The sequence below is a fragment of the Ixodes scapularis genome, unplaced genomic scaffold (assembly GCF_016920785.2).
Source record: "Ixodes scapularis isolate PalLabHiFi unplaced genomic scaffold, ASM1692078v2 PGA_scaffold4__175_contigs__length_147842914, whole genome shotgun sequence".
In the NCBI taxonomy this organism is placed as follows: Eukaryota; Metazoa; Arthropoda; class Arachnida; order Ixodida; family Ixodidae; genus Ixodes; species Ixodes scapularis.
Window position 1 is genome coordinate 53,322,596 of NW_024609879.1, and position 24,408 is coordinate 53,347,003.

At 46.1% G+C, this 24,408-nt stretch overlaps 1 pseudogene; it reads right to left on the reverse strand.

Annotated features, from left to right (window-relative positions):
- Nucleotides 1-292: 292 nt before the first annotated feature.
- LOC115308868 lies at nucleotides 293-8,347 on the reverse strand (annotated as a pseudogene).
- Between the last annotated feature and the right edge of the window lie 16,061 nt (nucleotides 8,348-24,408).

Consider the following 24,408-nt stretch of genomic DNA (forward strand, 5'->3'; position numbering starts at 1 on the left):
GTCGGAAGCCTGGGCCATTGCGAGCTTGAGGTGCTCCTGTCGTGGCTATACTGTGGTTTTCTCCGAGTGTCCTGCTTACTTCTTGCGTTTGTTACTTCTACTTGTGGAGGCGTAATTGTTTTAGAAAAAAACCCGAGATCGAGGGGAAAAAGAACAACAAAACACAAAGTCTTAACTTTGTGTTGTGTTGTCCTTTTTTCCCACCAGTCTCGGGGTTTTGCCTAAAATGTTGAACCTTCACCTGCTTGTTTGCGCCCTAACTTTTTGTAGGTATAATTGGCTGGTGCCAGCTTCAGGTACGCATTTCTTTTCTGCGGTTTCTGTCTGCCTCTTGGCGTAAGAGACATTGTGGGTAATCCGCCGGGTGTTCTCCGCGGGAGTTTTGGCATTGGATTTTACAGTTGTGCACTGATATCTTGTTCGGATCAGGTGGAGGTTTAGTTACGCATTGTAAGCATCTCTGGTAGTGCAGTATGTCTGGGCAGACATCTGCTCCGTGACCTATTGTGGCACAGTTGTTGCAGAAGATGCTCCTTGGGGTGTAGAGATAGAGCCTCATGAGTAATCTGCTGTAGAGAGGAAATCTAGGCAGGTGGGTTCCTTCCATGATGATTAGTACGGAGTGGGATGAGCCTACCCTCCGAGCTTGTATGACCTTGGTTCCTTGGATCTCAAGTTCGTGTTGAATTTCTTCGTCTGGAACGAACATTCCGATGCCGTGTATAACACCTTTGACTGTGTTATTTCCTCTGGTTTTGTACGCGAGGATGGGGTGTTGCTTGTAGAGGACTAGTATTTGACGTAGGTGGGGGGATTTTTCTGCTGCGCTCGTGCGGTACGTGTCTATCACAACGAGGTTCGGGATGGCTCTCACCTTCACCTAGGTGTCCCTTTTTCCTGCCGTGGTGAGTGCCGCCGTTTGTACAATGCTTCGTCCTATAGCATTAGGTGGTAATTTACTGAGGTCTGTGCCGTCTGTGAGTTCTATTATCACTGATATGTGGTCTTCGAGTCGTTGGTTTGGCGCACCTACGACCTTCCAGTCTGTTTTGTGGCGATTTCTTCCTTGTCGATGCCTGTTGGAGGTGTCACGACGTAAGTAGCCAACATGCCGCAGAACGGTAGCCGACTCCTTGTTCTTACGTTGGGTTTTAGACTTCTCTCCGCTCGGCCATGGGAGATTGAGTAAAGGTCCGGTGTCCTTTGGAACCGGGCTTGAAGGTTCCTTTACTCAGTTCTCGCGCCTGGTGTCCTTGTGCTAATTTCTCTTCGTATGGCCTTTGCTCGCGGTGATTACATAAAAAGTTTGGGTAAAATCAGGGGACCTAGCTGTTCAGCCGTGCTGCCTGATGAACGCTTCCTGAACCCGATGCTAATATTATCACCCTTGTTCCACCTCTGCTAGCTTAGCGTCTATATCAGGAGTTGTGATTTGGCGCGCCCCCGACTTCCCCACGAGCTTCAAGTCGTTCTAAAACGACTAAAGTTAGTGGTTTTTAGTGATGGTCAGTAAGTTTCTACTTGAAACCATATGTCTATTTTCATTAATCAAAAAGTTGATTAGCGAATTTTAAATAATTATTAGACTTATCGCAAAGATTAACCACCCACACAATGTCCCCCTGGCAGTATAACTCACCTGCACAAACTGCATAAGTGTGACTTCCACGGCATTTTTTACACAAATCTTTAAATCTTAAAAAAAATACCCGATATCAATATCTATCTATCTATCTATCTATATATATATATTTATATATGTATATATATCTACAGGGTGTTTCACGAAAAGTGGACGAATTCGATAGTGCGAAAACTACGCGTCGCAACAAAAAGAAAGGCTTTTGTCTTTTTGGTCCTGGGCCAGGGGCCCATTTAGGAAAATTATTAAAGTTCGGGATAATTAAGTTGTTAATCATTTTCGCTTAATTATTTTTAATACATAGTTTAAAGGCATGAGCTTACTTGGAAACTGGCTGAGCATCATTGAAAAACACTAATTAAGAAAATTGGCGTGCGACAGAAGGCACGCGCTTTGTTTTACAGCTTTCTGAAGAACAGAAAAACTTCGACGGGTGTTTAAGTTTCAGTTTGGAATTGGAGCGCTTCTTAGCACCGACGGTACCGCGCTCCGTGGAGAAATAGGGCAACCAACAAAGCTTCGCTGACCTCGCGCAACGCATCAGGGGCAGGTTGCACTATTTCTCCACGGGGCGGGGTGTCGTCGGTGCCGACAATTGCTCCGATCGCAAACCGAAACTGAAAACCCGTCGAAGTTGTGCGGTTTCTCAAGAAGCTGTAAAATGCAGCGCATCCCCTCTATCGCACTCGATATTTTTTTATTTAGTGTTTTTCAAAGATGCTCAGCAGGTTTCCAAATTAAACCGTACATTCAAACTCAATATTACAGAATAATTAGGCGAAACAAATTAACTTAATTATCCCAAACTTTAATACTTTTTTCTAGATACGCACCTGGCCTAGGACCAAAATGGCAGAAGCCTTTTTTTGTGCGATGCGAAGTTTTCGCATTATCGAAGTTGTCCACAATTCGTGAAACACGTATAGGCTGTACATACATTTACTATATTATATCTTGTCTCCAGTTTTGAAACTAAAAACAAAGTTCTTCTGGCCACGCACCTACGCATACCAGGACGCTCAGAAGAACATCTTGAGAAATACATCGGACCTTACATTCTTCTTCGTCGCCTTTCGCCTACAAATTACGAAGTTTCTCCACTATGCACCCGTCGCGATCATCGCTCCAAAAGCGCCAGCCGTCGCCTCGTTGTGGCAGTCATCCGCAGCAGCAGACCAATCAACAGCCCATGGCTCGATCCGTCGCCCGGCCCCCGCCCAGACAACATGACGAGCCGAATAAGACGAAGCCGACCGACCATCCCCGGCCCAAATCCTCAACCCCTGACGTTCCGACAGTTGACGTGAGTCCCCCTGCAGCCCGGACCGTGCCGTCGTGCAGCTGTGGCAGATGCATGGATCTGCGAGGCTGCGGATTTTTCCATCCTAGAGACCGAACCCCAACGACGTTTCCACCTTCATCGCCACTCCTGCTGTCGGCAGCTGTCCTTTGTCCTGCTATATGTGTCATTGTGAGTGTGTTCTGTCTGTTTATTCACCGGCCGGGTCGGCCGTTTTCGCCGGAGGGAGTACTGTCAGGAAGACGAAGACGACGGCGGGGCAGTAGCACGCACGGTTGTTTGTTGGGGCATCACGTTCTCTTTTTTTTATCACTGTAAGCCCTTTATGGAACAGTCTTAAAAAAGCTAGTATTATTTACTAGGTAAGAGCTAGTAACCGCTTGTCACATATGTTACTAGGTACTTAGTAACCTTAGGTAGTAACGGTCAAACTAGTAACGGTTATTCGGTCAAGAAGCTAGTAACTGTTTGTAGACTCAAGGTAGAACCCATATACTTTACTACCTCTACCTAGTAACTAGCGCTACCTACCGACGGAAGACCGGAAACGCAACTAGTCACGTGATTTCCGGTGAAACAAAAGGTGTCGAGTTTTGCCACTTACCACCAGGTGGTTGGCCCAACAAAAATTTAAATTGGAATTCAAAAAGAGTGGTTGTTTGGGCGAGTTGGTTTGACATCTTTTACAATCTTGCGCGCAGCAACGACATGAAAAAAAGAAGAGAACAGGACAAAAACAAGACGCAATTTTTAACTGAACTTTATTGAGTACGTGTTCCGGTATTTATAGTCTCTCAACCATCGTCTCAACGACAACAAACAAAACGACAAATGCAAAGGAAAACTACCATCACTGAGTATAATTGAAAAAGAACACTATCTCGTTCTCAGAAAAACAATTCCTTCTCCGATTACGGAATCGACGTTAGCAACAGACGTGACTCCTGAATAATCAATGTGCTCGGCTTCCACGATTTCACGTGTTACCGCTGACCGCTCATTTCCCAATATTTACGCGTAAAAATTGGGAAATGCCAGTCAGCGGTAACACGCGAAATCGTGGAAGCCGAGCACATTGATTATTTAGGAGTCACGTCTGTTGCTATGACGTCGATTGCGTTATCGGAGAAGGAATTGTTTTTCTGAGAACGAGATAGTGTTATTTTTCAATTATACTCTGTGATGGTCGTTCTCCTTTGCTTTTTTCGTTTTGTTTGTTGTCATTGTGACGACGGTTGAGAGACTATAAATACCGGAACCTGTATTCAATAAAATTCAGTTGAAATTGTCCTGTTCTCTTCTTTTGTCCCCGTCCTTGCTGCGCACAAGATTGCATAAGATGAAACTGGAAATGAGTAATCCAGGTGGCGCTGGTCACAAATGTTTACAAAAAAGGAAGCCGTTATTCATCATTTATTTCAATCCTTTAGCACACAATCGACACAATTCATTCAAAACAAACACACGCTTACTTAATCACTCTAATCGCAAACTTACGGGCGGGGCAGTGGGGATCGAACCCAGGAGGTTCCCAGCGCAAGCTTTCTAGCTGAGACGTGTTAGCCCACTCGGCCACTTCCTCCTTTTTTTTTTTTTTTTATTGCCGAGTTTTGACAGGTTAAAAACGCAAAAACAATTCGAAACACACAAACGAGGTGAGACAATGCTAAAATGCAAGCCTGCTTTTGGCCAGCACGATGGAGTTAAAATTTGCTCATTGTAATTAACCTTTCAATACACGGAAGCCACTCAGGCACACTCTGCTGGGCCTTATAGGTTTCAACGAATGAGATAAGGCCTTCCCGGAAATAATCCCGAGCTTCACGCGCATCCTGTTCAGCATGTCGCACAACCATCCGACACCTCCAGATGCTGTGCAGGCCCAGTAGCATAATGCAATCTACCGGGACGTCTCCATCGGTCTCTACGGGCAGGTACCTGATCCCATGCTCGTCTAGCGGGAAGTGTTTCTTCAAGGTGCGCTGGAGGACATCCCACAGAAAGACGCCATCCCAGCACTCCAGGAAGACATGTTCGATCGTCTCCGGTTTCTGACAAAGACAACAGTGTACACCCCAGGAAACAAACAGTCCCTTCTCCTCCATCCTTGTTTTGACCGGTAGGGCACCGGTGTCTAGTTTAAAGAAAAAGGTCTTCACACCGGGCGACACTAACATTCTCTTCACGCGTTTTAAGACGTCCGGTCCTGGGCCTGCACAGAACAGAGCTCTATACAAAGGAACAGGAAAAAGAGCATCACAAACATCCTTATACAATCGTTCGCGGGTTACTGTACTCAAATATTCAATTGAAAAACGAGTTAACAAAAACCGGCATGATGCAACCACTTCCTTGAGGTAACCATGAATACCACCTGACATATAAGTTGAAGAAACTACCAACTCGGGCATAACCCGACCAAATCTCGGTTGGCACACCGTGCGCAGAAAGGGATCGCTAAGGTCGCAAAAAAACAAAAAAACGGTTGACTACTTGACGCACAAACAGATGTGACAGACCTAGTCCCCCTTCGCGGACTCGCCGAAAAAGATTCATTCTGTTCGTACGCTCCCAAGAAGAGCTCCAAATAAACACTGCTAATGCTCTATGTAGCTTCTGCACATTCGCTCGAGAACAGTGCAAGACTTGAAGCACGTAACACAACTTGCTCACAAGAAACAAATTGCAAACGGTGGTATGTGCGAAAATTGAAAAATCGCTACCCCTCTATTTCTCTGCTTTATCTCTAACCTCCACCGCTTGATTACGCCAATAATGCTCGCTATCCCGATAACGCTCAAGGGGCACGCCCAAATACTTTGTTGGTGTAATTTCCCACTTAATGTCAGCAAACACTCTTGGAGTCAAATTCCAGTCACCATGCCGAAAACCCAGGCACTTATCCCCAGTTCACAGCACTTCCGCTAACGCAGCAAAACCGTTTGTCTATGTTTACGACTTGGACTATGCTCTGGTGATCCGTACAGAACACAGCAATATTGTCAGCATAAGCTAAGACACGTATCTCAGTTGAAAAAAAAATTAAACCCTCGAACACTGTAGTTTCTGACGATACTTAAACATAGTGATTCAATGTAGATGCAAAAAAGCAGCGGTGACAAAGGGCACCCCTGGCGAACGGAACGTTGCACATGGATACGCCTTCCAACGGAATATTTACTATAAGGCTCGTCCTACATCCGCTATAGGCCCCCCATACGCACCCCTTCCCAAATAACTGAGCCAACAATAACATGGTCTAAAACTGACAGCAAAACGTCATGTGGTACACGATCGAACGCCTTCTCTCGGTCTAGTTGTAGCATTGCTACGCCACTGTCCATGACGTCACAACACTCCAACACACTCCGCGCGGTATGAATATTTGTAAATATCGTTCTCCCTTTTATCCCGCATGTTTGGTGAGGGCCAACTATATCTGTTATTACTATCTGTAGCCTTTTGGCCAATATCTTCATCAGTATTTTGTAATTCACAATTTTTAAACTTATGGGACGGTAAGATGTAACACGCCGAAGTTTTACGGTGTCCTCTGTTTTCGGGATCAAAATAGTGTGAGACGACAAAAAAGATGAAGAAAGAACACCAAGGTCAAAAGCCTCATTAAAAACATTAGCTAAAACTACAAAAAATTCATGATTCAAGGCTTTATATAATGCGGCGCTGAGCCCGTCAGGTCCAGGAGATTTTCCTGGGTTCACAGCTTCAATCGCGGGCACCACATCCTCGACTGTGATCCGGGCTTCTAAAAACTCATTTTTCTCATTATTTATTCGCGGCATGAAATGTAAGAAATCATTTTTTAAACCATCGAGATCAACCGCGCTAGATGCGAATAATTTACTATAATAATCGAAAAACGCACGCTCGATTTCCGCTTTCTCGCTTGTAATCGTCCCGTCACGTTCAATCTCGGTTATCACATTTCGCCGGGCGTAGCTTTTCTCGATACTCAGTGCACGCTTAGTGGGAGCCTCCCCCAAAGTCAACCGTGCGGCTCGCGCCCTCACGAGTGCCCCACGATAACGGTTTTTATCTAGAAGCTCTATTTTTTCCTTCAAAGAATAAATGTCATCTTTAAATACTCCGGGATTTCTGCATTCCTCTTTGACCAACGTCTGCAAGTTCTAGCGCAATAACGTTTCGTTCTTTCTTTCTTCGTGTTTAATTATACCAGCTCTTTCTAACGCCCTCATTTTTAATTGCTGTTTAAAAATTTCCCAGTTAGCTCCACATTCAAATTTGTTTCCTGTACTTAACTTTTTTACAGCTTGCTTGAAAAACTCCATTAAAGCGACACCCTCCAATAGCTTACTGTTGAATTTCCATAATTCTCATTTAAAGATTTTCCTATTTTCAGTTTTGCCACCGATACAAAACTTAACCAGACAATGGTCACTGAAGGAGACAGGACTCACAAAATAATCGCGACATAACGGAATTAATTCCAGTGAGACGTACACTCTGTCTAGGCGGGCGTGGCTAGTGCCTTGAAAGTGGGTAAACTGAACACACCGACCGTTACTAACACATTCCCCAACGTCTTCTAGGTCAAAATCATTTATTATGGCCCTCAAAACCTCTGTGCTCGCGTCATTATGAGAAGAGGAGCTGGTTTTATGGTGTGCTGAACACACATAATTAAAATCGCCAACCAAAATAACGAGTCGCTGGGTGTCACAGTACTGCCGAATATTCTCAAAAAATACACGCCTCTCGTCAACTCTGGTAGGTGCGTATATGGAAATAACGCGCCATTCCAAACCAGATAAAGAAAAATCACAAACCACAAGCCTTCCCAACTTACACGTCGTTACAGTTTGAATAACTGCTCCTAAACACTGGCGAACGAAAAGAACACACCCCGCCGACGTCCCAATCGCGTGACTAACGCAAACGCCATAACGTGTTGTAAAAGGGCGCACCATACGCTCCGTACCGTCCTCACTCTCGACTTTTGTCTCCTGAACAGCGACTATGTCTAGGTCCTGCTCCGTTACAAGGAGATACAGCTGGCTTTGTCGCTTTCTGGCTGCGAGCCCTCGGATATTAAGGGTAGCAATTCGGAGTGTCCTTTCTAAAGAAACCATAGTCTAGTGTATAGGCACAGACGGAGCGCACGGCGCTTACCACTCTAGTTCTACGGCCGGTCCAGTGTGTTCCCATCCTGGATGGGAACAGTGTGTTCCCATCCAGTGTGCTCAAGGAGCCTGCTTATCGCCGCGTGGAAGCGACGACGGCCGTGGCAAGCTGGCGACTAGCATCTTCTTCTCAGAAGAACCGCTCACTTTCCACTGCTTTTCCAGCTGACTTAGCCGTCGCTCCTGCGATGCCGCGAGAAGATCGTCACAGCGGCGCTTTGACGTCGCCTCTTCGACTTCCATCCCAGAGGAGCTGCTGTTGTCTCCGTGCGCTGAAGCGCCCTCTCCAGCGGCGTCCGCATCCTTGGCGACTGCCTCCGGCGACGTCGGTTGTTGAGTCCCAGTGTCTGGAGTCGACGTTCCCTCCTCTGGCTCCCCACCACTCGCCTCGGCGGCCGGCTCGGGTTGAGTCACATCAAGCGCCGCCGCGCGTTCCGCCTCGTCCTCGTCCATAAGGAGCTCGTTCTGGTCCCCGTCCGTACCACGCCCGACTGCGCCCGCGTACGAGCGGTGCAGTCTGCCTCTACGTGTCCGTATGCGCGGCTGGAGTGGCTGGAGCGGGACGGACGGACGGACGGACGCGTGCGTGGACGGCGTGACTGCATGGTGCCTGACACCTGTCAACGCGTTTTGTGTTGAGCACATGTGAGCACAGCGAGCAGAATGTGAGCACAACGTGGATATTGTATGCGCCTAACAGGTTTCTTCAGAACGTAAGACGTTTGCTCATTTCTTTGTTATTGATTCGTCGCGAGAAAAACACAGCGTGTGCAGACAAGGGCAAGAGAAAAAAAGCGAACTGTATCGTGTCCGTTTGTTTTACCCGTTATTTGCATGCTCAGAGGTCCAACAGACGCTGCGAAATAAACCTCAGACAGCAGCCGGCTTTTCCCGTGTGTGTTATTTTTGTTACATGGGCTGCGCTATCGTACTCAGAGCTACGAATATTTGTGTTTATATCTTACATTTTTTTTTTCTCAGATGCCCTCTGGTTGCTACTACGGTAGCTACTACTGTATCGGATATTGCAAAAACAACGATAAAACGCACGAGAAACCCTGCACAAAGCTTTTCCGAATCCCACGTGACGCAAGGTAGGTTGGCGTGAGCTCCTTCTTGTCAACAGTTCCTTGGAACCATTTGCATACTTGAGGATATAAAAAATCCCAATCATTTATTTTTCTTCACAATACAATTAATTACTAGAATGCGCTTTTAAATCAAGTGCTAAAGTTGACTGGATGCCTTAACTGTAATGTGGGGATTTGGGCTAAGCGATCTCAGGTCAGTTATACTAATTTTAGTACTGAATTACCACTTTGTCTTTGAAGATAACGACTGACAAATCAATCTTATGAGACAAAATCGTTAAGGAAAAGAAGCAGCCCTTGATTTGTCTTATACATAGCTTGAATGTATCGTTTTTAATATGGCTCTAAACTGGGGTTATAAAGGTGCTGTCTCATGGTGGGGTGAATTTTTGTGTTTTTTCAATGTGGCTCTAAATTTGAGTTATAAAAGCGCTGCTTCATGGTGGGGTGAATATTGCTCTCTAGTGATACTCTCTTTTCCTAAAGAAATGTGAATGTGCACCTGCTGTTAATTAGCTACAAAATGACCTGTTGTTGGGCGAGTTGGTGAACTTTAGAAATCATGTTTTTTGTGCGAAAGGACAAACACAAAGGAGGACAACAAGCGAAAGCGCGCTTGTGCTTTTTGTACTCCCTTGTGTTCGTCCTCTCGCGCAAAAACCATGATTTCTTAGTTCAGCTACTTTTGCACTAATCTGGAGCAGGAACCCAAATTTCTCTGTGTGCGTTGAGACATCCAAAGCAAACCTGCCAAATAAAAATATGTCCCCATCGCTTGCAAGCGGAGCCAAAATGTCGCAGAGAGTGTTGCAGATTGGCATCTGACATTTTGTTCCAAACTGTACATTTAACACATTGAAAAACAATATATATTCTAGGTAAAAAGCTTGGCTCGACTATGCCAAGAGGTACGATCTTCTTGGAAAGTCTGCTTCGCAACTCTATGCCACCTAGCGCCGTCTGCAGTGATCACTTCACTGCAAAAGATTTTCTGGACACAGAGCAAACAACCCTAGTGCGATCAGCTGTGCCTACTGTTCGTCCTCCCATAAACTGGGCATCTGCAATAGGTTATTGTAATAGTGTGTTTCCCTCATATCCACAAAGGTATAAGTACCTTCTCTATGTAGGCTAATAAGCCCATTCTTCCAGGTCCCACTCAGGCAACCAGCTCATCCTGCCCTTCACTCCAGTGCTGCTCCGTCGCAGCGAGCCGTGCTGTGCTTGGTAAGAGGTTATCTCGTCATGGTGCACTTCTGTGTCTAATAATGAAACCTTTCCAGACCAGGCGGAGCCCGACAGTCTGCAGAATTCACCACTCCCATGCCGCTCCGCAGTAATGCACTCTGCTGCACTCGGTAATATTGTGTTATTTTAAAGCACCAGCCTGTACCTAATATGCGCACTTTTCCAGACCCAAGTCAGGCAACCAGCTCGTCTGGTTTTTTCGCTGGCCACTGTGGTCCAGGTCAACACTGTAAGTGTCCCATTTTGCTTTCGCCACTTTTTGAAACATATTTGTGTGAACCTCTATAGCCAGTGGATAATACCATCTGTCCCAGAAGGATCAGTTTAAAGAATTCTAGGTCTCTTTATAAGCTATGGTCTTTGCTTCGTGTGTGTGGCATACCAATCTAACCATTTGTATTACTAATGACTGGGGAGGTGTGGGAAACTGGAACACACATATCAAGCGGAGGTTTCAAGAGAATTCTTCATGGCTGTTTTGCGTTTTTCATGCTATTTCAGCCTTTCGAACTTGCAAGGTTATCAAGGATTTTACGTGAAGAGATTTAGTACAGAACATTTTACATGACTAGTAAAGGAATAGCGTAATTGGTGGTCAGAAGTTTCACTGGCTTTGACAGTGCTTAAATGGTAAAGCACAAGAAGAAAATTCAGGCTTCACTCCACACCTTACCTGGTATGCTACTGGTTAGTGGTGCCTGTACTGGTTAAATCGTATCGCGCTTATTGCAACTGTTTTCAATCTCACTGACTTGTTGCCACTTTTATAGCTGGTCCAAACTATCCTGCACCTGATTGCCGCAAGCTCACGAAAAGGCCCGAGGACGTTATCAAGCGACTCCAGGCGAGAATTTCCAGCTGCAGTAAGACGATCGACAGATTGCGGAATCAGCAGCTGAAGACGCCTCAGACAGCTTCCCAAGCTCTGGAAATAATTCGACCTCATGTTTCTGAAGAGGTATTTCACCTCATTACATCGCATATAAAGAATATGTCGAAGGGCAAGGGGAAGCGATTTCCACTGTGGCTGAAGAATTTTGCGCTCCATCTGAATTTTTATGGACTTCGGGCATACCGATTTATGTCTTCAGTGTTCACGCTACCATCTCGGCGTTCACTACGAAGGTGGCTCGCCAATGTCAAAATGACGCCAGGTACTATTCCAGGCATCATGTCATCGATTGCGTCACAAACAAAGTCATGGAATGAACGCGACCGCATTTGTTCCTTAGTGTTTGACGAGATGATATTGAAAAAGACCTTGTCATACGATGTGGCGCAGGATGTCGTCCTCGGATTTGCAGATGATGGTGTTGAGCGAACTTCCAGTATTGCTGACAGAGCCCAGGTTTTCCTCCTCTCTGGAGTTTCTAGTAGCTGGCTGCAACCTGTAGCATATACTATTGGGCATACGTCAACACCATCCTCTGTAACTCGTAACCTGCTTATGTCATTTATTGAGCAGCTGAAGGACATTGGCATTACTATCAAAGCAGTGGTTTGTGACCAGGGTGCCTCCAACGTAAGTTTGGCGCATCAACTTGGAGTGTCTGTTGAGCAGCCTTTCTTCAAAGTAAGAAATGAAAGTGTCTAACTTATTTTTGATGTCCCGCACCTGATAAAGACCAACCGTAACAACCTGCAAGCCCACAAGCTTCACATCGGGAGTGAAACTGTAGGCTGGAACTACATTGTGCAACTTTACCACTCCACGCACGAGATGCGAATACGATTAGCCCCGAAACTGACAGACCGGCATATTTACCAGAAACCTTTCAAACATGAAGGTAAAACGTGCGACTCAGATCCTCAGTTTATCAGTATGCGTTGCACTTTTAGCTGTTGTGTATGCCAGACAGCTCCCTGAGGAGGCCATGTCCACGGCATACTTTTCTGACCGCATGGACAAACTTTTTGACTGCCTTAACAGCTCGAGACCAAAAAAATCTGAACAAAAGTTACGCTATGCGATTAGAAAGGGCGACACTGAAATCGTTGATTTCCTTTGCAACCAACTTCCATGGGTGGCAGCCTGGAAGTTTGAGGGTAGACGGCAGCCACAAACAGTAACTGGGTGGCAGGTTACTATCAGGGCCGTTCTCATGCTCTGGGAGGATATTTCTGAGAAATATAACTTCAGCCTTCTATTGACACGGCGACTGCTGCAAGATGCCCTCGGAAATATTTTCGGGCAGATGAAGCAACAACACGGCTGCAACACCAATCCTAATGTGTATCAGTTTACTTGTGGATTGAAGAACATTGGGATTAGGAAGCCCCTAAAACTCTAGGAAAAGAGAAACGTTGAAGATGACAACACTAACCTCCTTCAGGAGATGTCCCCGTTTTCACTAGAGACAACCTCAATCGCTGTTGCCGTGGAATGTGCCCCCGTGGACGCCTTCCCTCCATTGGACGATATTTAGGAACTTGCATCAAGTAAAGACTCTAACATAATAGACGACTCTGCCACCTACTATGTTGCAGGATTTCTAATCAAGCTGTTCCTGGAAAAAAGTTCACAGAATTGCTTCTGTTCTGGGTCACTGAGGGAAGGGTCTGACAACTTGAACTGGCCCCACCAGTATTTTACAATGCTTAAAGCCTTTCATATTCCAAGAAAGATGTTCGGCAACTTAACTGTGCCTTTGGAGGCTACTTTCACTTACGTTCAGAGCCTGGAATCTCACTTTATGTGTGTTATAGAAAGCGTAGCACACTTGCGCAATGTTTGTGATGTTTTGTATCACAATCTGTAGCGTATTGGTTTTTTGCATTTATGCTCCGAGGAGTGTCAGCAGAGGTTTTTGAAGATGTTTTGCAGGGTGCGGTTGTGCTGGCATGTGCGCTTTATTAATCGAAACTTGGAAAAAGTTCGGTTTCATTCTTCTGTTGCTGGCGCTCAACTCTCGAGAAGTTCAAAGCTTAGTATGGTATGGTGCTTCAGGCGCTTATGAATGAATGATTTTTAATTGGGTTGTGCAGTTTGCATGCCGATTATATTTCTGGCTTTTTTGCAACTTTATAATGCAGGACATAGTTTTTTTTTTATATACGGGATGGGGACGTTCTGTAGCAAAGTGATCTTTGATAGGTGCGTGCGTGGAGTATATGCCGAACATATCCGATATATTAACGTTTTAATCAATGTGCCTTTTATATTGACCAAATTTTGTGTGATTACTTTGGTAAAAGATTTTTTGTATATTTTTATTACCTAACACTGTTAGGTGGTTTGACCTTAGCTGCCTGTTCTTGCTGTAATTTCCCACAGGCCCTGTACTACCATTGCTATATTTTCTGCTGTACACCCATTGTGCTGAATATGGATGGGAATGTTGAATTATCCCAGGCAGCACAAGATATTGTGCCGACATTGGTCTCAGCATGGTTAAGGTGGCCCCATATGGGCCCAGCTTGACCAGTCTAGAGCCAGCATTCATGATGCCGGCACTAAACTGGCTACATGACGGCAACATTGGCCGTTTCTGCCAGTGTCCAACAAATATTGCGGCATCCCGGCTACATGACGGCAACATTGGCCGTTTCTGCCAGCTTACAAAAGATATTGCTGCATCCCGGCTACATGTCGGCAACATTGGCCGTTTCTGCCAGCTTCCAAAAGATATTGCTGCATCCTGGCTATATGACGGCAACATTGGCCGTTTCTGCCAGCTTCAAAAAGATATTGCTGCATCCCGGCTACATGACGGCCACATGACGGCAACATTTTCCGTTTCTGCCAGCTTCCAAAATATATTGCTGAAAATATATGAAGTTCTATATCGGGCTCTGTTTTGCAACCACCGAATGACGGCACTGCACCAGCCAAGTCGCGGCAACATCGCCGGGATTCTTCCATATGTACTAGGAAGATTTAGACACATAAGCATTTTTGCCTATAAAACCTTAACCATCAGACTTTAAAACCTGAATTGATTGATGTTTCTTTCATCTTCGAGCGCTGCTCTTAGGCGTCCGTTTCTGGCTTGAGCGGCGTTGCCGTCGGCGTAACAGTAAAGCGTCGGCGTAACACATTTTCGTGACGCGCCACAAAAAAGCAATACGCCGACGTGTTACGTAACGCGTCACGAAAAAGTGTTACGCGACGCCAACGCGTTACGTGACGCGTCACGAAAAAGTCTTACGCGACGCGGACGCGTCACGAAAAAGCGTTACGTGGACACGTTACGCGACGCCGAGGCGTCACGAAAAAGCGTTACGCCTACGCGTTACGCGACGCCGAGGTGCCACGAAAAAGCGTTACGCCTACGCGTTACGCGACGCCGAGGCGTCATGAAAAAGCGTTACGTCTGCGCGTTACGCGACGCCAAGGCGTCACGAAAAAGCGTTACGCTGACGCCGAGGCCTCGTGGAACGCATCGTCATAACGTTTTTTTGGGACGCCTCGGCCTCGGCGTCGCGTAACGCTTTTTCGTAACACCTTGGCGTCGCGTAAGGCGTCCGCATAACGCTTTTTCGTGACGCGTCGGCGTGATGCTTCTTCGTGACGCCTCGGCGTCGCGTAACACGTTTTTGTGACGCGTCGGCGTAACGCTTGTTTGTGACACCTCAGCGTCGTGTAGCGCGTCGGCATAACGCTTTTTCGTGATACGTCGGCGTAGCGCTTTTTCGTGACACGTCAGCGTCACGTAACGCTTTTTCGTCACGCCTTTGCGTCGCGTAACGAAAAAGCGTTACGCCGACGGCGACCGTAACGGTAGCCGTAACGCGTCGGCGTGACGCGTCGCCGTCGGAGTAACCGCGCGGTGCATTATGGGAAACGTGCCATAATGCACCGCGGTGCCGCGCGTGTTGGATTATGGGACGTCTCCCACAACGCACCAAGCGAGAGGGAGGAGGAGGAGAAGGGGGAGGAGGGAGGAGGAGGAGGGACAAGGATGAAAAAGAAGCAGGAGGAAGAGGGCTCGCCCCTGACAGCTCCCCCCGCTTCCTATCTCAAAATAACCCGCTGTTACTGAGCCCCGCAACTCGACCAAAGCTTAAAAAAAAAAAAAAATAGAAATACAAATAATTTTTAAGCAAAACATAAAAACTCAAAACAAATATCCAATAATTAATTAAGATATTGCATATCCTCACATATAAAAAAATCAAGTTAAATTAAGATGTCGAACACCCTGTTCCTTTATTTTTTTTTCTTTTTTGCACATAAGTTGACGTAGATTTCAGTCAGCAAACAAAGGAGGAGAAGAAGCTGGAACATTACGTCTGCTCGCCAAAATATTGACTTCAAACTGCGTAGAGAACAAGATAACTCCAGTAATGGCTGGCCACGGTAGCGACACCGGCCACCTAAATATAAACTGCAGTAGAGTTGGGTCGAAACCGAAACTATATGCCGCAGTCGTATCCTTGTCCGATCCAAAGCCACAGCCAATCCAAAGTCTAACCCAAAGCCACAAACAGCTTCTGGAGTCTGGATTCTTTTCCGTCCCGTCCGTGCAGACAAAGGCCTGTTTGAACGTTCAACCACTTCAACGTGCGTGGGTCAAATGATTGTTTAGGTAAGTTTTCTCGATTTCATATTCATAATGCATGCCCGAAGAGTATCATCTACATGTGCTGGATGACCTTCCGAGCACCGTAGCTTACGTTGCCACCGTAATTCGGATGATATTTAACTTTTTTCGACGCTTGAGCGGTCTCCGCGATTTCGTGTCGCGTCGCAGTTCTGAGGGATGCTGGCTGCCTTCGGGAAACGATCGGTATCGCTTGTGGAGGCTGTTCGTTCAAGCCTTGCGTAAGTCCTAGCCGCTATCTTGAGAATCCCGTGAATATTCTGCGATACCGGAGCACTGCAGAGCCGCTGATCAGATTGTTTCGAAAGTTCGCGTTGCTATCGGCGAGCCCTTCGGACACGCTGTAAGTGCCAGGCGCGCTAAACTGAGTTGTGTTGTCAAACTCTTGAATACGGATCTTAGAACGAACGCCTTGAATGTGTTCGGGACGGCGACACGCGTGAAGAATTGGATGGTTTTTACTTTGACGTGTCGTCTCGTCCTTTCTCACGCTTGCGACAGCGTATCTCGGTCAGCGCGCGCTGGCTTTTTGAGCTGCGTCCAGCGGGATGGCGCGGTTGGGGTGCTGGCGTTTAGCGGGTTTCAGCGGGTTGTTAGAACACGCTCCAAGCTGGGCGTCGTCGTAGCGCTCGCGTACGGCGTGTGCCCCGCGCCGGCCTGCTCTGCGTGTCGTCGGTGTTCAGGCGCGCGGGCCTAGAGTTGCTCAAAAGTGTTGACAGGACCCTGTTAAGCTCGTCACTTCCGTTGTTTTCTCCCTTACGGGCCCTGCATATATGTCTAGTCTAGCCTTGCGAGCCACCCAGAGTACTACTACTGTAGCTAATGAAGATTATCATTGTTTGCCTTAATGGCGTTTTAGTTTACCCCGGTCATATTCGTGACTTCTAGAACCCGGGGGTCCACACATACTTTACATGGCTGAGGAAGGAGGTTATATGTAAGCTGTGATAGAGTGCAGACGAGCTGGTAATTATTCGACATCTTGTAAACCCTGAGATGTTCGTTCATTTTTTTAGCATTCCCCATATCAGGGTTTACAGGATATAGGTTATACGATTTGATTAAAATGCTCAAGAAAGTTGCAGTGTAAAAATCGCACACCTGGCAGGTGTTCTCGCTTGTGTAGTGAACAGCTCGCAATGAAAACTCGCACGGCTGTCCCTTTTCGCACTCCGAAAACGGAAGCTTTGCCATGGTCAGCACATTAACATTCTGTGGTGCTTAGCTGGTGGGGGCAGTAATGTAGGAAGGGGGAGGGGGGCGGCAAGCAAACAATTTTCAAGATGCAATTGCTTCTCCCCCCCCCCCCCCCCACGCACACACACACACAGATGTTCAAACCTTCCGCTGCTGCCGCACCCAAAACAGCCATGACATCTATCGTCTACTTACCAACGTGCACATCATTCTATTAAAAAAAAAAATCTGCAGTAACAAATGGCTGGGGACCAGTGGCGTACTAACTTGTTTTTGAGTGAGGGGGCAAACGACCCCCCCCCCCCCCCCCCCCCCCCCGAGCCGGGGTGGCGGTGCCCTTGGTATCCCTTCGGCGCCGCCGGCCAGTGTTTGCCCTGCCCAATGGCGGCTGTTTAAGGGGGGGGGGGGGGCGGCTGCAAAACACATTCCTTGCCCCCCCGGTTGGTACGCCCATGCCAGGGACTTTTCAAGCATTCCCTCATCTAGTAGTGTTGAAAATGTTCAGAAGACATGTATAGTCTCGTGCTGAGGTCATGGGGCAGTGGCATAGGAGAGGGGGGTTCTTTGTTTTAATAATATTGTTTACTGGAAATGACTGATTTTCCTGCAGCCCCCCCCCCCCTTTTCCTATGCCACTGCCCCCATCACCTAAGCACAAGATAATACACGTCAGAAATTGCACGCTGCTCTAGTTTCTTTTTTTTCTTTCGTCAATAAAAATATTTAACCCTACAAAAAAATTTATCGCCAGAACTTCTTTTCTATCCTTTTTTTTGGGGGGACGGGGGGGGGGGGGTGGGGTGATGTGTTTGGGATTCTCTAAGTTTTGGAGTGGTTACAAGATACCCACCCCTTTCCCCTAACCCCTCCCTCCCCCTGCGACAAATACATACACATACATTGATCGCCTGTGTCCGATCCCCGTGGCGTGAGTACCGCTTAATCTGAAGTGCACCACCCAATGCTAATTAATTTTGTTTTAATAGAAGCAAAAACATTTGCTTGAAATTATTATAATTCTGAAACCAGAACCACCAATATTTTTATAAACTCGTCGAGGCTCAAAGCCAGTGTCATTCACAACACAAAGTTGAGAACTTCTAAACCACTCTGTTCATAGCGCGACAAAATCGCACCGCACGCGAAGTGCAGATAAATAAAATCCAACACACTCGACGGCTTCGTGCCAATGCCTTCGTACCCTAATCTCCTAGTACCCCCGTACAGCGTCCGCGCCTCCGCACGCAATCCGCACTCACACTAGAGTCTACTCACACACTTTGAGTGCGGATAAGAATACAAAATTATTCACACTCTGAGTGCGGATTAGAATCCACCACTATCCACACTCGGTGTGCGAATAGGGACAGCCACAAGCCAACTCCCACACCTGCCAGGCACTCTCACTTGTACAGTGGAGACACATTCAAATCAAGGAGATCCAGCTTTGAATGTGAAGGCTTCCTACTTCAACTTTTAAATACTTGAGGTTCTGTTAAAGTTGAAGGGAGTCTCTTAAAGCATTTTTGGAACCATGTCCAAAACCCAGTGCTGGGCACAATTTTAGTCTAAAAGGCTGGTCCACACTGTTGCTACCCGCTAGGACTGAGTCTGACAAAACCGGTCTTCAAGCCTCTTGTGACAGCTTATGATCGTGCTGCGCAGCAGCAATGTTATTCGTAAGCAACTTAACACCCTGTTTTGTTCAACTTGGTCATAGTCGGTTGCAACAGTGTGAACCAGCTTTAACACCTTAGGTGAATGTAATCAACAGTAGCTTCAGGATAAACTTGCGCATTGTACTACCCCAAAGTATTTTGACAACATCTCCGGTGTTGATTCTTGATTTCTATCCCAGCACTACAGAACACGTCAAAAGGCTTGTTGATTGCTATGCATGTGCCTATCAAGCGAGCTGTGCTATTTCTAGGTGGTGTTTAATTTGTTTTGAAGTTCCCGGGATCTTTTAAGGCACCAGTAGGTTTCTAAGCTCCACATGCACACTGTTCTTAATACAATTACTTCATGCAGAAGTTAATTTTTCTTATTTGGTTGAGTTTAATGGTGGTGTCGTCATGGTCTTTGCACTGTCGACGACAAGAGAAGCGTCATGTTGCACTTGTTTTTTGGTGATCCGTGAAGCAAGTTCTGTTGTTTTTTTTGTTTCAGAATGTCAGTCTGAGTCTTATTCATGATGTTGCAGGAAGTCTGTATGATGACGAAAAAACTGCAGGTGACTAGAAGCTGCCGATGAGCTGCCAGTCCGGATGGCAGCTATTAACGCGGCAAGGGCCTGCAGGCGCATCAGCCCTCCCCCGTTCCTCTACTGCCATTGGAGACAGGATGCTTTGTAAAAGGTGAAACAGGGCCCTTGCACTGCTTCCACAGTGCCCTGCTGGATTTATCTCACATTTTGATTTTCAAAACAAACAACATTACAAACTGTAAAATACCGAACAAACGCCCACTCTAAATTGGAGATAATCATAGAGAGCTGGGGGTTGAGCACTTGGTAGGTACGATAGTTGGTAAGTGTTCATGGTCCCTTGCTTGGTCTGCGCACGGAATTACGAATAGCTGCATTTGCGGAGCTAGTTACTTATGCAAACACAAAAAAACAAAGCATGACCTTTTTTTTTTCTTTTTTTTACAAAGAAACATTCTGAAAAGTGTTTGATTAGCATTGGCTGTTACTAATGCCTTCAATTTACTCTTCTGAGTTAGAACAAAAGAGCAACCCATCTTATCTTGTACACCACTTTCTGTGGCAATAAAAAGAAAGCTAGGGGGGGGGGGTGGGCAGGCAGGTGCGAATGGCTCTGTGATAGTGCACCACGTAGTTCTGAACTTCTCTTAGTCTCGGTTTGAGTTTTGGCATGTCAACCACGCAGTTGCTAGAGTGCATCTTTTTTGTACGAGGATTGCAGTTGAGGGAGTTGAATTGGGATTGCCGAGCATGGCAGGCCCATTCACATCTCTTTACTTTCGGATTACCCTTCACTGCCCGAAGGCAATATTACAGGGGGGGGGGGGGGTGAGGGGAGGGGAGGTATGTAGTCAGTCGTGAAGGTAGAAATACGCCCGTGCACATGTACCAAAAAAAAATGCAGGCACACAGGTAAACACATTCAAAAACAAAAGCGAGCCCAGAATAAGATAAAAGCCACATTGGTTGCTCACATTCTATAGTCGGTGACACGTCAATAAGGAAGTGGAAGCTGCTCCCACCTTTTTCCATTATAGCAGACTGAACCCTGGAAAGGAGGGCGCCTCGCCCTCCTTTCCAGCGTTTGCTCTGCGAAAGGGGAAAGAGGTGGGCGGAGCTTTCACTTAATTCTTGACCTGTCACCGACTATAGGTACCTGCCAATGTTCCATGTTTTTTGGACGTAAGCCAACACTTTGACCAGTAGGATGAATTTGGCTGTTGTATATTGGGTGTATCAAGGAGCGGCCAGGCTATTTAAATCGACTGCAAAATTCGGTTTCTTAACCTATCGCACTACGACTTTGTGCAGCGTTGCTTAAGGATGGTGCTTTTTTTTTTGTAAAATTTGCAAAGAGCGAACTTATCTGAGGAAAAAGTAAAGAAAGAAAAAGGCTTAGCTCCTATGGAAATGCGACGAAGCCAAAACTCTTCAAACAATATGGCGCCGTTTCACTAGAGAGACAAAAGATGGCGCAAGGGGTCATGACGCCAACTGCGCCAACGTACGAGCATACGGCGCCGAAAGCTGGCGTCTTTAGCAGGCAGTCTTTTCGACTCAAAAGTGGCACGAGCTTTTTTGATGTCAGTTGCCAATGCGTTATTTTATTATCCTTACTGATGAAACATATTGAATGGACACATAATCGATTAGAAAAGTGGTTTGTCGGGATATTTTGACTGTTTTTTTCGGAGTACCGATGTCATCTGCTTTGCAGTTTCTTGTTATTACCGCGCCTGTTTTTGTTTCTGCGACTGTCGCCGCCTGCGGAATGCACTCTACTTTTGAGTTGAAAAAATTGTCTGCTAGAGACGCCAGCTTTCGGTGCCGTATGCTCGTTCGTTGGCGCAGTTGGCATTGTGGCCGCTTGCGCCATCTCTTGTCTCCCGTGCGAAATGGTGCCGTATTGTTTGAAAACCTTTGCCTTCGCCGCATTTCCATAGGAGCTAAGCCTTTTTCTTTCTTTACTTTTTCCTCAAGTAAGTTTTCTCTTTGCAAATTTTACAAAAAAGTGCACCATCTGTGGGCAGCGGTTCACAAGCCATAGCGCAATAGGTTAAGAAACCGAATTTTCCGGTCAATTTAAAGAGCCTGGCCACTCCTTGATACACCCAGTAGTTACCACATATGTGTGCAGGTCAATCATGCAGTTGTTAATGACCATTGGTACCCAACTCAACCTCGTGCAGGGTGTTTATGAACTGGAAAAATGGTAATGTTGAGGAAGTTGTCGATTGCAAAAGCCTGAATATTTCCACCCTAATCACCATCGATCAGGGATATTCAGCCTTCCTTTGTCTGAATGTCAGCAAAAGACACGTGTGGTGTGACACATAAACCTTCCTACTCAGGAACTCAGCCAGCTGCTTGGAAACTATAGTCTTGGGAGAATCCAGATATACCATTTAATATCGAAATGTATGAAAAACACAAACTTCTGTACTCTAAATGAAGTGCTGCTGCTTATGGCAGTGCTGCTTATGGCAGTGCTGCTTATGGCAGTGCTGCTTATGGCAGTGCTGCTTATAGCAGTGCTGCTTATGGCAGATTTGTGGAATGGTTTCATAGTGTGACAGGTTGTCTCTAGAGCTACCCATTTGCTCCTGAATGGACTTTCCATGGGATTTTTTTACAGGCTGTGAACATCATGGCTATTCAGGTAGTTTTTGCTGCGGGGAAGAGAATATCCCTCAGCTTGACAGTCCACAGAAGCTTTAGCAGCCAGGATTTTGGATGTTGCGAGAGCAATGAAGTTTGCCTTTAGCTCATATTTTTTGCCAGAAGTTGTACAACCAACCTCCAGGCTTGTCTCATCCGACAGCAGGACATGCCGGCTACTGTGGCGTCATTTAATGCTGTCGCTTAGAGACCACCTTTAATGAGTGGGTGGTATAGAATGCTAGAACGCAGAGGTGCATTCCAGACACCATGCTGTAGCATCTGCTGCTGTGATGTTCTGATTGGTTCTCATTGCAGTCATTACAATTTTCAAATTGTTTCTTTTCTTCAGTGGGAGCTCATGAAGGTGGCACTGTGCACAGAGGGACAGAGTGGCTGACAGTGAGCTGCCCAAGACAACCTGCTGGCTCTCGTGACCATCTCCAAAAGCCTCTGGATGGGCTAATTGACAGGCGTGCCTGGACATTTATAAACGGTAAACACAATCTAGACTACCTTTGAATTACGCCTTGGTCTAACTGCTGTTGCCAGGATACCGTGTTTGGCTGCTAGAATTGAACTGGATATGCTGAGCGGCACAAGTTGCCAAGTAGGGACACGCTGGGACGCTTATCCACAAACTGCGCTTCCCAGTCCATGAGCCACCAAAGACCCAGCCAAAGAGATCCCAAGTCAAGTCAAAGTTTTCTGTTAATCTTGCTAGTAGCAGCGTCGTAGTCGTTAATTAAAATGTCGGCGTTGCCCCGCTCATTGCGGCACACCGAGCAAAGCAGAGCGAAAGAACGGTGATAAAGACTACCAAAGGTGACGTCATTAGCAGGGTCCGACAACCCTTGCTTGCCAATAGGCTGACTTGGGGATGCCAACGATGATGTCACGAAGCTTTGGACAGGTTACAAGTGGAAGAAAGGCTCAGTGCATGCCCTGCTATAATTGCTGCACATATTCAAAATAAATGCAAGTTTACTTTGACTTTTGCCTAAGTTTAGTGCGATTACTGAATTAACGAGCCAAAATGCTATGTAAGTCTGCTCCCAACTCAGATTTCTTACAAGGTGCTTCAAGCTCCCTTTAATGCTAGTTTGACTTATTTGCACAAGCCTGTGCCTGTGCACAAACAAGAGCCTATGCATTGCTGTACTATTTTACATTTGATGCACTGCCGATGAAAAGGTTCAGATACAATTAAGCCCAAGCAGCTAAACCATTAATTTGAATGTGTCATACAGTAGACTTTCATTATTTCAAACTCCAGGAAGCCACGAAGTTTGCATGAATTATCAAAAGCTCAAATTATCAGAAGTTCATCTAAATATGTTGCAAGATAAATTGTGATTTTCTATATGGATGGCTACACATACAAAACAGATATTTCATGATTTCCTCTGCACAGGCGCATTAATCATAAGCTGGTATGCCATTCATGAAACATTGGTAAAATTTATGACACAAGTTTATTCAACCCTCAAAACTGTTGTTTATCAGGGACTGTTTAGACAGCACATGACACATCAAAACAAAATTAAGTTTGTTCAACCAGAAAAAAAGTTGTCTATTAGGGACTGTTAAGCAGGGACCCATGAGTAATGGAAACGGGCATTGTGCTGCAGTTTCTATAGCAACTTGCGTGAACACTGCGATATAAAGCCATGCCGCCACATCACAGCATCCTTGCAAATTGATATGGAAACTGCCGAGCGGCGCCCGTTTTTGCCGCTCATGTGTCCTCTGCTTCAGAGACGTATATAAAGATAGTTTAACCATTCATTTGGATGTATAGAAGGCAAATGACGAGGCGCCTTTCGCTTAAGGTAGGCTGGGCATGTTCCAGAGCATTTTCACAAATTCGTATGTGGCTAACCAGCAGCCGCGCATAATATCCTGGCAGTGGTTGTGAGAAACAAAATTAATGAGCTCGTTGGAGTAACTCTCGGTGACTGGGGTGCACTGATGTTTTGACCGTGGTCATGCAAAATCACGGTGGAAGATAAAGAAAATATAAAAATCGTGCCCAACCAGCTGAACGATTGACGTAATCCGTACACCAGGCGTCGGAGCGGTCAGACTCCATTTGAGCAAAACAGAAATCAAGCGGAACATTAGTTTCCTACGTCTACTTGCATAACCATAATCGAAACAGTCCGTGCACCATATTTTCAACCATGGAGAGTTACTAAATTTAACTCCAATGGACTTATCAAAACCGTTTCTCGCTACCATAGCTAGGGGATTATTTTCAGCTTCTGGTTGGCCAAGAGAGATTGTCGAACCCTCTATCTGCGTCTGATGCAGGCCTTGGCTCTGCTTGCTCCTTTCATATACCAAGATCTATATGTACGG